This window comes from Mastigoproctus giganteus, chromosome 13, assembly GCF_048544385.1.
Source record: "Mastigoproctus giganteus isolate SK-2022 chromosome 13, ASM4854438v1, whole genome shotgun sequence".
Lineage (NCBI taxonomy): Eukaryota > Metazoa > Arthropoda > Arachnida > Uropygi > Thelyphonidae > Mastigoproctus > Mastigoproctus giganteus.
The window spans coordinates 94527184-94542067 of record NC_143587.1 but is presented as its reverse complement, the minus strand read 5'-3'; the positions used below and the strand labels follow the sequence as shown (position 1 = coordinate 94542067).

Below are 14884 nucleotides of genomic sequence, written 5' to 3'. Positions count from 1 at the left end.
GCATCCCTACAAGCTTGAATTATTTATTTGGTTGTTGAATTCATTTGAATTTTTTGCTGTGGGAATGCACTTGCAACATTCCCAACAACCAAAGAATTCAAAAGGTTGCCTTCTTATGGAAAAATCATGTTGACGTTGTTTTTAGATTTGAACTCGGCCTATTTGAGAGACTGCCAATATGCAGTATATTGCACTATGTACTATATATTTGCATGCCTGATATATCAGGCATGCAGATATATCTGATAAAAAAGTAGATGAGTACAAAATATGCAACGGAAATGTGCAAAAATAAATAGAAGTCCCTAAAATTAAGAATAAACTAGATGAACATAAAAAAAATATCAGTCCACCAAACGTTATTTTCTTAAATAAACATCTCCTACGTTTTTGACTTATCGCTTACTCTTCCTTCATAACTCTATCCGCTACGTTACAGCGAAAGCAACGCTGAAAATTACGTACGTATAACACGCGCGCGTGCGAATTAGCAGCCAATATTTGTGTCGAAACCATTACGAAGTTTGTGATGGTGGAAGTATGTTTAAAAACATGTACGCATTGTTCCACCACTTCCGTTTGTTTTACCACTGGCAACTAGCAGCGTGACTGTTTTCCAATAAATCTGGATTGAATTAGATTAGATGAACTCAGATTGATGCGGATGGCCACCTTTGCGGCTGGGGGTGGAAGCTCCATCAGATCATTTGATGCTATTTAAAAGTGAAAGACGCTTGCCACATAATTTCGTTTGTTGAAATCTCTATCGACCCACTTACCTCGACGGCGAGAGCGAGTTTATTTTTAGCTAACAACTGAATTTCCTGCCGTTAGTCAGGATCTAGGATCTCTCTCTCTCTCTCTCTCTCTCTCTCTCTCTTCCATTGATCTCGTGCTGTATTTGCTCCTAAACAGATATGCAATTTTGCTGCGACCTTTACAGTAACTTTAAGTAACATGGAAAAAAGAATGGAGATTGTTCGTTGTGTGTTTCAAAAAGATTTCGAAGTAATTGAGAGTAAAACTCATTTCTTCTTGTTGCTCTAAACAAAAAAGATACAGCGATAGTTAAGCCTAATAATTTACCTGTAAAAAAGTAATAATCAACAGATGGGGATTTTATATAAACAGCCTTAGAACTTTAATCGTTTGGATAATTGTTTTTTTTTCCTTGCTTTTTTCACGTTTTTTATAACGTTGTGTTTTTAGATAATCAGTATTCAGCTTGTGTGTGAAAGGGGAATGCTAGTTTCTGCCGAATATTGTTATCGCGGTCAGAAGTTTATTAAATAGCACAAAGCCTTCAATGAAGTTTGCGAAAATTTCACAAACGAATTCCGTATTCGGCAATCCAGACCATCTGAGGTTCAAACAGTTTTATCTGTTGCTTTTTTCTTACAGAGTTGAGGACTACTGATTCCGATTACCATTGCAAGTTATTAAAGGATAAGAAAAATTTGTCAAAACGAGGACAACGGTCCAACGATTTGGACAGTTTCCTTCAAGACAGTGTGCCTTGCACAACGTGTTGATAATGAATAATTCTCTGAGGGATCAGAAATGAGAAATGTTTCTTCACTCTGCTTAGCACATTCTGATTTTATGGGTCCATTTTTTTCATCCAGGATGCTCTATACAGCTGTGTTTTATTATAAAAAATCTATGCTGCGAATACAGAACTGCCGCGTAGCAACATAGATACAAGTTTATCACTTGAATATTGGTAATATATCCATCAGAAAAGCTTTCTCTTCCTGTGATTAGAATCATTGGAATCATCAAACTTGAAATGCAATGAATGGAACAATTTTAGAAAAATATCCCATTCATTACATTTCAAGATTGATTTCCACCATCAACTTCGGTAATTGCAAATTCCACAATCTTCACCAAAGTTTTCCACTTTTCATTTCACGAATAAACAGGGAATTTAGATAATTTGAAACAAACGTCCTTTTTCAAGACCTTGATTGCTTTCTTTTTATTTTTTTGGGTGGAAAGAGACACGACAACTGAGAAAATGAATGAATCCTCAGTTCTGGCATTAATTTTCTCCTCTGCTGAATCAAGCATTGAGGTAAGAAAGTAAAAGTCATTACGGTGATATTTTCAGGCATTGTTAGGCACAGCCTCATTTTCATATCTCTTGCAAGAATCATCCTCTTCTTCTTTATGTTCGTCACATGACTCGTTTCATAAATGCGCATTAAGCTCGTGAGTCCTTTAAGCTCCCCCAACCAATGTCTGACTAGCCGCGCATCCTTTTACGCCTGTCTCATTCTTTTACTGTTTCTACGTTCGAGCCACGAAGATTGTTTTTCTGCTTTAATAATCTCCACCCTAAATGTTCAGTCTTCCCATGGCCTCGCGTTGTTGGCAGAACGCTTATTGCCATTCGGGGTCACGTAATTGCTTTACACCTCGGGTTATTTAAGCTTTGTCTGACAAATTAATATACGAGTTTCATTTGGATCTGGAGAAACAGCGAAAAGGCAAAAAATCTTCTCAAAGGAGCAGATTAATTGATGGCATCGTCTTATAGTAAGACTCTCCTTTTACCAAATGATCATTCTCTGTCATATATTGCGTTTTTTACCCTCAACGAATGATTACGTCATGATAATCATTATTTGGTACCCATCTTGTGCTTAGATTTTTATTTTGCGTAGAAAATTTCTTATTATGAATAAGACGGAAGTATTTCCAAGAGGAAGGCAACCAGTTTAAATAATAACAGATATCTGCAGTACTGAAACGTGTAGAATTTTATTATTAAAATCTGATTATTGATCAAACCCTAATACGTTTATCAGCAAGGAGAGTAAATACATTTTAGCCTGCAAGTCCTAGATGAATTATTATGTAACTATTTCGTACTTCACAGCGCATTTTCATTTTCCTGCCTACGTCTAAGCTTTTGCCAAACTACAAGGAAGGGGGTTGGGTAGAGCATGCCTATCGCAAACTGGGCAAGGATAAGAACATTTATATAGTTATTATGAGTAACTGCACCCAGGGAGTAACATTTGAGAAAAGGTGGGTCTTGAAATAGTAAAAGAATTTTCAGCCAAACTGCTAAGACTGTTTGGCTGGAAATTCTTTTACTGGAGTACTCGGTACTTTCTAACTAAGGAACTTTTAAGACCCGTTAATGACGGTCTGAATGGTATTCTACTTATTGTTTCTGAAGGTCAATTGCTCTATTTTTGGGCGTTCAGTTGTAATCCAATACCAGCAAGGTAGGTTTGTAAGGCTTTAGTTCGGAGCTGGGAAATCTATTTGAGGCAAGGGCGAAACTTGATTAGAGTTAAATCTCAATATGTTATGAAGTTTATATGATAAGCATGGAGTGGTTGTGTTGTGAAAAGCTAGGCTGAAAACAGTTAAGTTCCTGGGCACAAGAGTTTGATGATTTATAAGCTTCTGCGGATATGAAAATATTATCTTAAGATATATTTTAGTGTCGTCATGAGAATGTTATCAATAGCAGTTAATAGCAGTTAACAGAATGAATACTTCCAACGTTATCTGTACAAAAGAAATGATAGTAGGGATTGAATTTGGAATCTTTATGGAAATTCCTACCGAGGATTTTGGAAGACCCAGATCTCTCACCAAATCATTTATCTTGTTTTGTATGAACCGTTGAGGTTTTCATGTATAGAACTGTCACTGTATACTCGTACATTATAGGATCGATGAGAAATTGTATTGAGGGTTTCTTGTAGAAAATAGCGGTAATAGCAGATGGTAGATTCGGATACGAAACGTCCTTTTTTTTAATTTAACCATTATGGCCTTTCACTTTAAATAAGTCAAAATATCAATGATAAATAGCGTCTCTTGTCGGCTCACTCCCGACCACTCCTGTAAAAGGTAATGCGGTTTCAGGATTCTTTCCGAATTCTATCATCTTACCTAAGTGGGGCTGTAAGTTAAAAAAAATAAAACAAAATTTACTAAAATATAAATTACAATTGCAATAAAACACACGAACAAAGAAGCTCCTATAATTTTTCACAAGATATAAAACATAAGTGTTGTTATATCAGAGTATGCTGTATGTGGATCACTGGTCACAATCCAGTGATCACTGAATGTGTAGCATTAGCATTATTTGCATTAGTAGAGGCATTTGATGCAAGAAAGCAAGCTTATGCAACATCAGCCAAAAAAAAAAAAAAAACCCCACTCCCATTTCACCCATCCGTTCGTTCGAAATACCTGTCCAGCTGAGCCTTAAATTTATTTAAGCTATCAACTTCCACAACAAGGGATGGAAGTCTGTTCCACCAACCAACTACCCGCTGGCTAAAGGCAAATTTCCGCACATCTATTCTATCTGTCTTTCCTCAATTTGAATTTATGCCCTCTCAGGCGATTATTCTGAGCAAGAGGAAGAATCCCATCGGCATTGAGCATAATCAAACCATTCATATGGTACGAATTCAACTAGACTCTTTACTTTGTGTCAATATTACACCATTTTGAAAACAAAGCCGTAATTCATTCATATTCCGTTGCTGTTGTGTTTCACTTTCCATTTAAGATAATCTGCAAAAGGCACAACCTAATCATCCAGAATATTCGTGTAGCCAGCCTGATTCGTCCCGGTTGGCATTTCAAATAGGGAATCCAATTCATAATCGTTAAACCATCCCCAAAGCATCACTGATCGACACCTTGTATGACAGATCGCACGACACCCTGCACGCCATCTGGATGAAATTCCTCATTGATTCTTCTGTGAACTTGGTGCTTAGAGCATAGGCAAAAATTGAATTCGTCAGAAAACATCACAGCTTTCCGATCATCAACAGTCCAGTTTTTATGATTTTAGCCGTGTGGGCTTTCTTGTGTACAACTGTTAACATTGTTTTTTTACGGATGAACCCTACTGCAATTGCTTACCCGTGTTATGCAATTCTCTTCGTAGTGTTTTTCCTTCCGAAATCGGATGATGTTTAGTTCAACTGTTTTCAGCAGCTTTTGACTTTTCTGAAACACCAGCAGATCCGGCTACTTCTTTAATAGGATGTCGTTTAAATCTGCAATTTAATTCAATATCTGCACTAAACTAACAATGTAGTGTAGGCATCTGTGCTTGTATACGATATAAATATCAATAAAAAATTCTGATTTGTTTTTCCATTCCACTTGGTAAAAAAGTATCTTTATATATATATATTTACTTATAGATAACATACATTATTTACCTTAATGGACAGAAACCATAATCGTTCTTATAGAACCATTATAGCTGCTGCTGACAGAATACAGCGAGTATTCTTCACATCTTTGTTTAATTGCAACAGTTATTTCTTCAGTGCCTTCTTCCGAAGTCCAAAGATGTGAAAATCACATATGAATTAGGGGGGCTATAGAAAATGGGCTGGTATTCCAGTACTCCTTATCGAAATTGGCTTATCGTATCCTGGAAGGGATGAGCATTACTTTGCACCTACATAATTTTAGAAACACTAGGAAACAATCTGTAATACATATCTAAACAGACGTGTAAGAAGACTGAAGCAAAACATTTCTTCATTCGCACCTTTGACAACATATTCTTGTAGAATTGCATGAAATACATATAATAAAAAGGCGAATGCGTGTTTACATAAACGATTAGGCACTTGAGTGCGTTTTAATTGGATAACTCTGTATGTGCATATGCCACGCGGGCAGACTGGCACCATACATTCTGACTTCTGGTGCCTATTTTTTTTTCACAATTAAATACGCTAGTAAGTAGCTTCTACTATATTTAGCTATCATTCTTGGAATTAGCTTTTTTTTTATTAACATAACAGTCCCCGGGCTTAACCTACATTGGCAAGTGTGTATTATATCCGTAGAAGTGTGTGTCTAAGGACCGGTTTGCATGTGGTGCTGGCTGAAAACCCCAGAATAATTCATGAGCGGAAAACCCAACTCCCTCCGCCTAAGATTGGCTAACTACAGCCTCCATTGAAGAGGACTTAAGAAATTCCCTTAGTTGTTGACGGGACTCGAACTCAGACCTATCCAAATGAGTGAAAAGTGGTGAAAACCACTATAATATGACTGAGATGAATTATTAGTTGAGTGAACAAAACAGTTCCGAAATGTATAGTCAGAAAAATAATTTAGTTTATTAAAACATACTAAATTTATTATAAATTTCCGACTCAATGTACTGTATCCCTTTTACTAATAATGGATGAAACTGATTTTTTTATTTATTTATCAATGCATAAGTAACATCATAATTCGAATTAAAACAAAAGGTTTCTAATCAAATATAATAAATATTATGAAGTAAATCCAGTGATTTTAACAGGTTGAAGTTAAAGGGAATGAATCTGATGAGTCGTACTTGATCATCTGTTTAATTTTCAATTTTCCAGGTAGCGTTTATGTTATCATGATGCAGCGAAGTAGAATTGCTGTTGGCTTTTCATGAACTACTAATAACTGTAGATAAAACGAAAGGCACAAAACACTCCTTGAGGTGTCTGCCTCTTGGAAAAGAAAAGTGAGTAACGCATTCACACCAAACTTTGTCACCTATCTTCTGGATGGACTACCTGCATATTCGAGGCCGGACGATAAGGACTATATTTGTGATATCGACTACTTTGAGCTGATTGATCGATTGCAAGATGCGCATTATTTCTTTCTCTGTTTGCATGTAAAAGTCACTCTCACATTTGTATCCGCTAGAATTGGGTCGAAGTTAAAAAGGGAAAAGCGATCGCCATCTCTGGATGAAAAAATAAGTTTAAACGACAACCGACAGAAATTTTTTTGCTTTTCATAAACTCCAAAAATAGATAACTCGTTCCAACTCTTCATAGAAACAAAACCCTCACGGCTAGCACAAAGGCTACGATTGCTATTCTTTCACACCCTGTGAAAGAAAAAAAAGCACTGATTACAATCACTTTGAAAAGAAAAGAATTTGTAGGTTTCCTCTACACTTTGGTTCCAGCCTCAAGCGAGGGTTTCGTGTTGTTGTTTTTAATCCCAGAAACTTGGGAGTAAAAGTCAGTTCCACCCCTTTTCCTCGAGCCCATGTGACATGAATACAGTAATGTTCATGGGTTATAGTAACTCATGGACATTACTAAATAAAAAAAATATTTGACGGTTTTATTCCTTCAAAGTAATCTCCTGCGTCCTGTACAATCGATCCCAAACATAAGGAAGGCTAACATACCCGCATTTTGCAGTCACAGAATTTGCAACATACAGCTGAATCGTGTACTGCGTGCAACCTGCCATTTCTTTCAAAGATGAACTCCAAAAAAATGGAAGATCTGGAGTCTGATTTTTGAGAGCTGGACTGTCGAAATTCTTAACGAATTTTTCACACAAGTGTCGCATGCCTCAAAAAACTTCGCGTCACCAAACTTTTGGATCACTGTGTATCTCTGGAAGTTCTTTGGCATTTTTGCCTCTAGAATTAATGTGATTGCAGGTGTTGCCTTCATCGTTGTAGCTTTTTAATATCAATGATAATTGCTAGGGTAGAATGAGGTGAGCAGATTGAAGTTTCTTGGCTAATAATGAACTCAAATGACACTGCTGGAAACATATTTCCAGGATGATAGAAGTGACTGCCCTACATACGCGTGTGGAGCATATAACGCCTCCTAGTTATAAACATCTCATCGAAACTATAAAGGTGTTCAAAACTGGAAGCAAATAGTTAGATATCTAAATATGCAACATCCGGAAATAGCGCATTCATTTCCGACAGAAAATTTCCGATTTACATCTTCACGTGCGTCTCTTTTATTATCCCCGACGTGTGCATCAGCGTGCTCATTAAACTTTCATTCGGCATCAATCAAACAACTAGTGCATATTCAACATTTCAGTAATGGAAAATCATTGGAAAGTATGTACAAGATGCGCGCATGCTTCTCAGACACAACAAATCAGAGAGTGAATGTCTGAATTTTTTGCTCTCTCTAAAAATATTTCTTCGCAGACTCCCAGCATATGGCAACAATTCTTCAGCCGTCTGGGAGATCCACATTTCTCTGCACGTTTCAACATCCTGCCCAGAAACTGGAGCTATTTTTAGTAACACTCCCCGGCAGGTAAAGCAGCGGTAGAATGTGGTAGTTGCCAACGGTAGCAGGAAACGATCGAACGGCTTCGTACTTCTCTTTACCTGCACGAGCTGAGGAAATGACCTTTCTATTTTTCTCGCTCTCTTTCTTTCTTTCTCTTAGGTGTGATGTGTGCGTGTATTGTTATTCCCTATTTCGTTATTGTGCTTTTGGGGTGTCATCAATTACGTCATTTTTTGATGACGTACAAGGATGCTTTTCATGGAGTCTTAATTCCCTTGTCTCGTGTAATACGTTGCTTTTGAGAATTTTCCAGAGCAGAATTTCCCGTGAAACCATCCCTCATAACTCGTACTATCCAATCTTCCAGAATTCTAGTGGGTGGGCCCTTAAAGAATTGCTTCACGTACATCTAGTTAGCCATTTTTCTTACAGCTTCTCTAGTGTCTTCAAAGAGTTTATTGGTACTGGTAAATGTATTGAGAAGCTGCAAATATGGTACCAAATCACCTGATATAACCATAAGATCCATCTTCATCAAATGAGAACATTTGCTTAGTATCCTCTGTTGTATTTCATCAGTGTGATTTTGTATACATCTGAAAAAGGATTTGGTAGGTCTGGATAGGATTATGTCAGTAAATCAAATAAGAGTACACGGTATTTGGATATGCACAAACGGCTTTTAATCAAAAAGCAAATACACAGTAAAGCCACCTTTCGTCTTTATGAAAGTCCCATCTCTCCCGAGCACACTTTCTCTGTTTTCTTCCTTCTGCAAAGCAGCTGCCAGAGCTGGTTTCGAAGTTATGACTGCAGGTTAATCCAATCCAGAGTTCAATTCGTCCCACGGGTGATGAGCAGCGTTAAGATCCGTAAGCTGGCCAACTTCTCTACATCGTTGTCCACAAAATAGTATGTGACTCTCTGACGTGGGCATGTTGTAGTGTTGTCATGTGATACTGACAGGGCCGTTTCTAGCCAGTGCCAGTAGCTTATAATTGTCCAAAATATCCAAGCAGATCATGTAGTACATTATTTTAGACATCAATAGATGAAATCAAAACCTCTTGAAACAGTCGCATGCGGACTGCCTCCGCCAAACTTCATAGTTGAAACGATGTCCTCTAATCTGAATCTCTGGGCGACTTTCATACTCAAGAGCTTTCATACTCATCGGAAGGAAACATCATCCATAGTATCTTCTTCCACTGTCTTCGAGTCCGTCAGGCCGACCGGGCTAGCCGAGTGGGTAAAGTACCTGCCCGGCAACCCAAAGGTCGCGGGTTCGATTCTCGCCTCGGGCTTGGATCAAAGTACTGCAAAAACCTTGGGAGGTGCAATATGGCCACAGAAGCCGATGCGCCAACAACTACCAAATCAAAAAAATCAATCGAGTCCGTCATGCGGATATGACACCGTCCAAATGCACTTTCTCCTTTACGACTGTGATATGGGGCTTATGTGCATCTGCCCTGCCATTAAATTCAAGACTATGCAGCTCTCTTCGGATGATTGACGTAGGAGATATTATTGTGACCTGTTTGCTTACTCCATGAGGTATTCTGCAGACAACATGGGTGAAACACGAGCTGGTCTCCTTACCATTCGTCGAATACGTTGCGTGAGTTCGTGAAGCACCCAGACTTTTTTTTTCGTTAAGGTATCCAGTATCTTTGAACTACAGTCACCAGAATGGATTTAGCTGGATGTTAGAAATAATTTCGACATTGTGTATCTGGATTTTATCAAAGAATTCGATTCAGTCCCATACGAGAAGTTTATCTGCTGGAATACGTTGGAATCACGAGGAAGATCATTAGATGCATCGCAGGGTGGCATAAAAGGCAGACAATTTTGATTAATGATTACTCTTTAGATTGGACTAAGTGGGGTCCACCAGGGATAGATACTGGGATCACTATTGTTTCTGACTTCCTTTAATGACTTCGACGAAGAGATGTAGGGTTGTTGTCAAAATTTACAAATGATGTCAAGATCAGTGGATAGTTAATGATTAGCGACAAGCAGCGTGCCTTATATTCAGAACGTGTTATATAGGCTTCAGAGATGATCAGAGAATTGGCAGTTATGTTTTAATGCAGCAAAATGCTGCAAGCCGTATACTTATATAACACCAACCCCAAAATAACTTATACACTTGGTCCGATTGAATTAAAAAAAAACTTAGATGAAGAAAAGGATTTGGGGGCTACAATACTGAACATCAAGTTCTCCGAGCAGTATAGACAGGCGGCAGGCAAAGAAAGGCCTTCGATGACTTGTTGATGAATCTAACATTTTCTTATAGAAACAGGGAGGTACAGGGCACGTTCAAGTATGGAGACCTCACCAAAAGAAAGACATCGAGCTTCTTGAAAAGGTCCAAGATTGGAAACGCGCCTGGTGAAATTGGCAAAAGGGTATCCATAATGTGTGCGCTGTGTGGAGATTAGCAACTAAAAACCTTAGGGGGGACGTAACTGAGATATAGAAATCTCTGAGATGAGAGCGTAAAATGAATGAATCGAAGTTTTCACTTGTATAAAGGATGCCAAAACTACGGCCATATTTTCAAACTGGATTATTGGAAATTTTCTTTTAACCAGCGAGTTATTAATAATGAAATAAGTTGCCTCCATGAGACTGACATCTTGGAGAAATTCAAAGATCAGATGGATAAGTATCTAAGCTAAGAGGAAGTCGCAAGGTTTTTTTTTTTTTTTTTTTTTTTTTTTGAGCTAGTGCAACAAAAGTCTGCGGCTTTCTTGCACCATATGGCTAACGTTAATACTTCTTTGCAAGGCCACTCGTGGATTAGATTACAGGGCGTGAAAATCTATCTACCAGCACACTAGGCTATACCACTCAACTACAGTAATCCTCACGGCCGTTTGGATGGTTACTGCTGTCTCTCATCAGAGAATGAACAAGTACTTTGTTAATTCTCGCTTAACAATTCAGAGGAGATTTCACGCATGAGATATCATTTGGCATCCTTCACCTTGTGATCAAATGCTCTTCACTAATAATACTCTTAACCACTCTCCAATAAGAGGACAATAATAATGGAAACTGCCACCACGCTGTGCTTTACAAATAGATAGCGTTATGCTTCTCATATGAGAAGCGCTTTTTATTTTAAGTTTAACATTGAGGCAACTCAAGGTTAAACTTTAAATTAACGGTACACCAGAGAAAGAGATCAATAACATTCTAAAAAGGCTTTAGTAATTCTCATTACAAGTTTTGGTTTTAAAAAAAATTGATATTTAAAGAAAATTGACTTGGGTACCGCTATCAATGTTTTAATCGACTCTGGTAAAATAGATTTGATACATCTATAAGCTATTCTTGTTTCACTAGAGAATATTTCAGTTGACACCAAAATAAATCGCAGCTGGTAGTCAAATCACAATGGGTGACCTTCGTAATTATACAGAAAAATCAATTTAAATATGCTTAGTTTTTGATAGTATCCTGCCTGAGAAGTTTCCATTTTTTGATCCGAAGCAATGTCTGATTATTCCATTTTTAAATGTTTCTATTTAAAACACTTTCAGACGTCATGAGCCTGGCTGAGTGGTCAAGCGTATGAATACAAATACGCATACCAAGTGTTCCAATCGCTGTGCTTTTTAAATTCCTCTGACCCTATGTGACACCCTCTTGGAGTATAAACAGAAAATTTAAGTTCAGTGTCGATCATTATGCAAGTATAACCGACATATTACGAGCATAATATGGATTTAACTGCCCACACATCAATCACTCATACTGTCAGGTGAACCCAGACTGGCTACTAGACTGTCTGAATAGCAAAAAATTCGCTATACATAGTCTAACCGGTCTATAAATGACAGTTGGATATATGCCCTTTTTCTATTCAAGGCGGCTAATATTAGAAATTTTTTTTTAAATTTTATACCATGCAGAGTTCTTTCACCACCTTCACGTGTTGCCATAGCATTGCAACTTCAAGTAAACAACCTCTATTGAAAAGTGTTGGGCTAAACGATTTTTAATGTCTTTATGGAAAAAACCGAAACTTTTCCTAATACAGACTTGGTTTCTGAGCATAGAATATCATAAAGATGCTCATCAAGCAGTCACATTTTTTATACTTTAGCTAGGAAGAAAAGCTCTTTTATTTTCAGAATTATCCTACCTACCTTTCGTGTGGTCATACAAACTGTCTTTTAGAATTTTGTAATCTATTGTTGTGTAATGATTGCAATTGCAGATACTTGAAGTTTTCTCAACTTCTGATCTCGGACTACTATTTGGTTCAACACAGCTAGTGCGCGCAAATTCCAACATTCTTTTGAATGTTACATTATTAATTTTGGGTGTTTTTCTTTCTTTCTTTCTTTCTTTTAAATGCATCCCGCCAAAGACGAAAAATCGTTTTCCTAAGGCGAGGGGGAGATTTGGTGGCCCATCTTACTCCAGTGAGTAAGATGGGCCACCAAGCTGGCCTGTACCATTTTTTGGCAAAAACGTATTTCACAGAAAGCGCCATGCGAACCGAAAGATTTCCGTGATGAAGATACCACAGTCCCTGGGCTAAAGTTCACTCATTTTGGATCTGATGCAATCTCTCAAAGTACTCTGGATTTCTATAAGATAATTCTGATTGATTGTTTGACCTTTCGGGATGGATCCTTTCTTGCTTGAAAACTTAGTCTGCAATTTAAATTTAATCCTTCAGCCATCCTTCCCTCAGTTAATTGTCGATCTGAATGAATCAGATCAATTCAGTCGTTTCAACATTCACACGGGTGCTGTACGTGATTCGACGACCACTTCGTGCATAAACACATCTTCCTTAAACCTTATTCTTCACCTCCATAAGATGAAGGTGAAGTAAAATGCCTTCTTTTAAGATGAAGGCATTTTATTTCACGCAAAACTGAAAATTGGTATTAAATCTTTTCTCACAATAATAATCGACGATTCTTTCACTGACACAAAACAACACTTTTATTCTGTCATGTTTTAAACGTTAGATATACTTCTCCCTCTCTCTCTCTATCTCTTTCATATGCTATTTTCTTTTTAATCTCCGCTTCGCTTTTGTGATGCTGCACATCTTTTCTTACTTCAGTTAAGAAAGAAATATTAGCGATGAATACAGCAAGCGCTTTCTTTTTAAAACAGTTTTCAGCTTCTACTTTATGTTTCTTATTAGCGAAACAAATATGTACTAAATTTATTTTATGACTAAGAGGTTTACATTTAGTAAAGTTGTAGAGTTTCAGGAGAAACGAATTGGTTAAAACAAGGAATGTACTCCAGTTGTATATCACTTGGAAAGCACATTGTATAATAACAAAGGTAAAAAAAAGAAGCAAGTTGGTACTCAGTTTTCTTCCATCGTATTTTGTGATTCATAATTTTGTGTGAGGACATTTGTGAGAATTCGCTGCGATATTGGTTTGTTTGAATAAACAAAATATCTGCATCGTTGGAAATATGTGGCTCTGTACGAAATAGATATCGTTGAAGCTCACATGAATGAATAATATATTCTCAATGGCACATTTGTATGCAGTTAGCATTCTCGGATCTGAAATATTTAGATAATAAATACAAAAAATTGAAGATACAACCCATTTCCGTGGACCCTTATAGATAGCATAATTCACAGCGTGCAGGTTTTATACTTCAGCGGAGTTTGAGAGAGACAGCAAAGCAATGTGGTGAGGTACTTCAGTTAAATAACAATCGTGGATTAGACTTTGTTTTTCATTTCAAGTGGGGTTAACTGGGATAGCAGTACAATTTTTTTAGGCAGACTTGACTACACATTTCCCGCATCGGATTCTTTTATAATTCATATCTCTGACTATCCAGCTTATAAACAAATTAAATAAAAATATTGCGTGCGTTTAATACTGACGCTGGTATTATTGAGGGTTGATGTATCTCTGCTGTGTTCTATGCCGGCTTCAGTCCATTGGAATTTTGCACTTATTAAGCTACAGATGGATTATTAATACAATAGAAACGAGTAACTGAAAAAAAATGTCTCAAAATGCAACTTGATAATTTTTCACGTGTATGACTATATCATCCTTTAAAAAATTATAATTATTGCGCAGAAAAAATTATTAATTATTATATAGACCAGAATTCTGATTGCAAAATCGTCTTGATCTAGTCAATACAGGTTTCGAAATCGATTCCATAATAAATAATTCTAAAAAATCTTAGTATTCAGTGATATCTATTGAATAATACATGGAAACTTCTTATTCTGTATAATGTAAATTATAATATTCACTGTTTCCACTTTTCCTGAAATTAAATTTGCAGTTCAGACCTGTTAAAGACCAAATACTAGTCAAAGCGAGATTTTTTAACTATCATTTATTTATGTCTGTTAAAGTTATTATAAAATATTTAAGAATCTTCTTTTTAAATGTATATTTAACTTTCAACACTAATTATAATGGTCTTTCCGAGAATTATTTGTATATTTATGAATACAGTCATTTAAAAATTATCGGCGTTATTTGTGTTTAGGCAATAATGCAAGTGTAATAGGCTGAATTACCACATTTTCTGTGAATATGTTGAAACAAAGGGAGGTTAATATAGTTGGAGAATGACGTTACGTAGTGGTTTTGCAAGAATCTATATTTCTGTAATGACCCGAACCTATCCTTAGACCATAAATAGGGGAAGCTTTCTGTTTGCCGAATATCTTAATTCCGACTGCACGTTTTCCGAAATTGAGACATTCGGTAAGCAGGAGGTGGCAACAGCCTATATATGGTTTGAAGATGGACTCCGGCAAGGTTTCTGAAACGTTATCT

At 36.9% G+C, this 14884-nt stretch overlaps 1 protein-coding gene across 2 annotated transcripts in view; it reads left to right on the top strand.

The window, feature by feature from the left end:
* The window catches only part of LOC150076265 (potassium voltage-gated channel protein Shal-like), a 311258-nt gene that overhangs the window by 184096 nt on the left and 112278 nt on the right, over positions 1-14884 (top strand). The window lies entirely within an intron of this gene.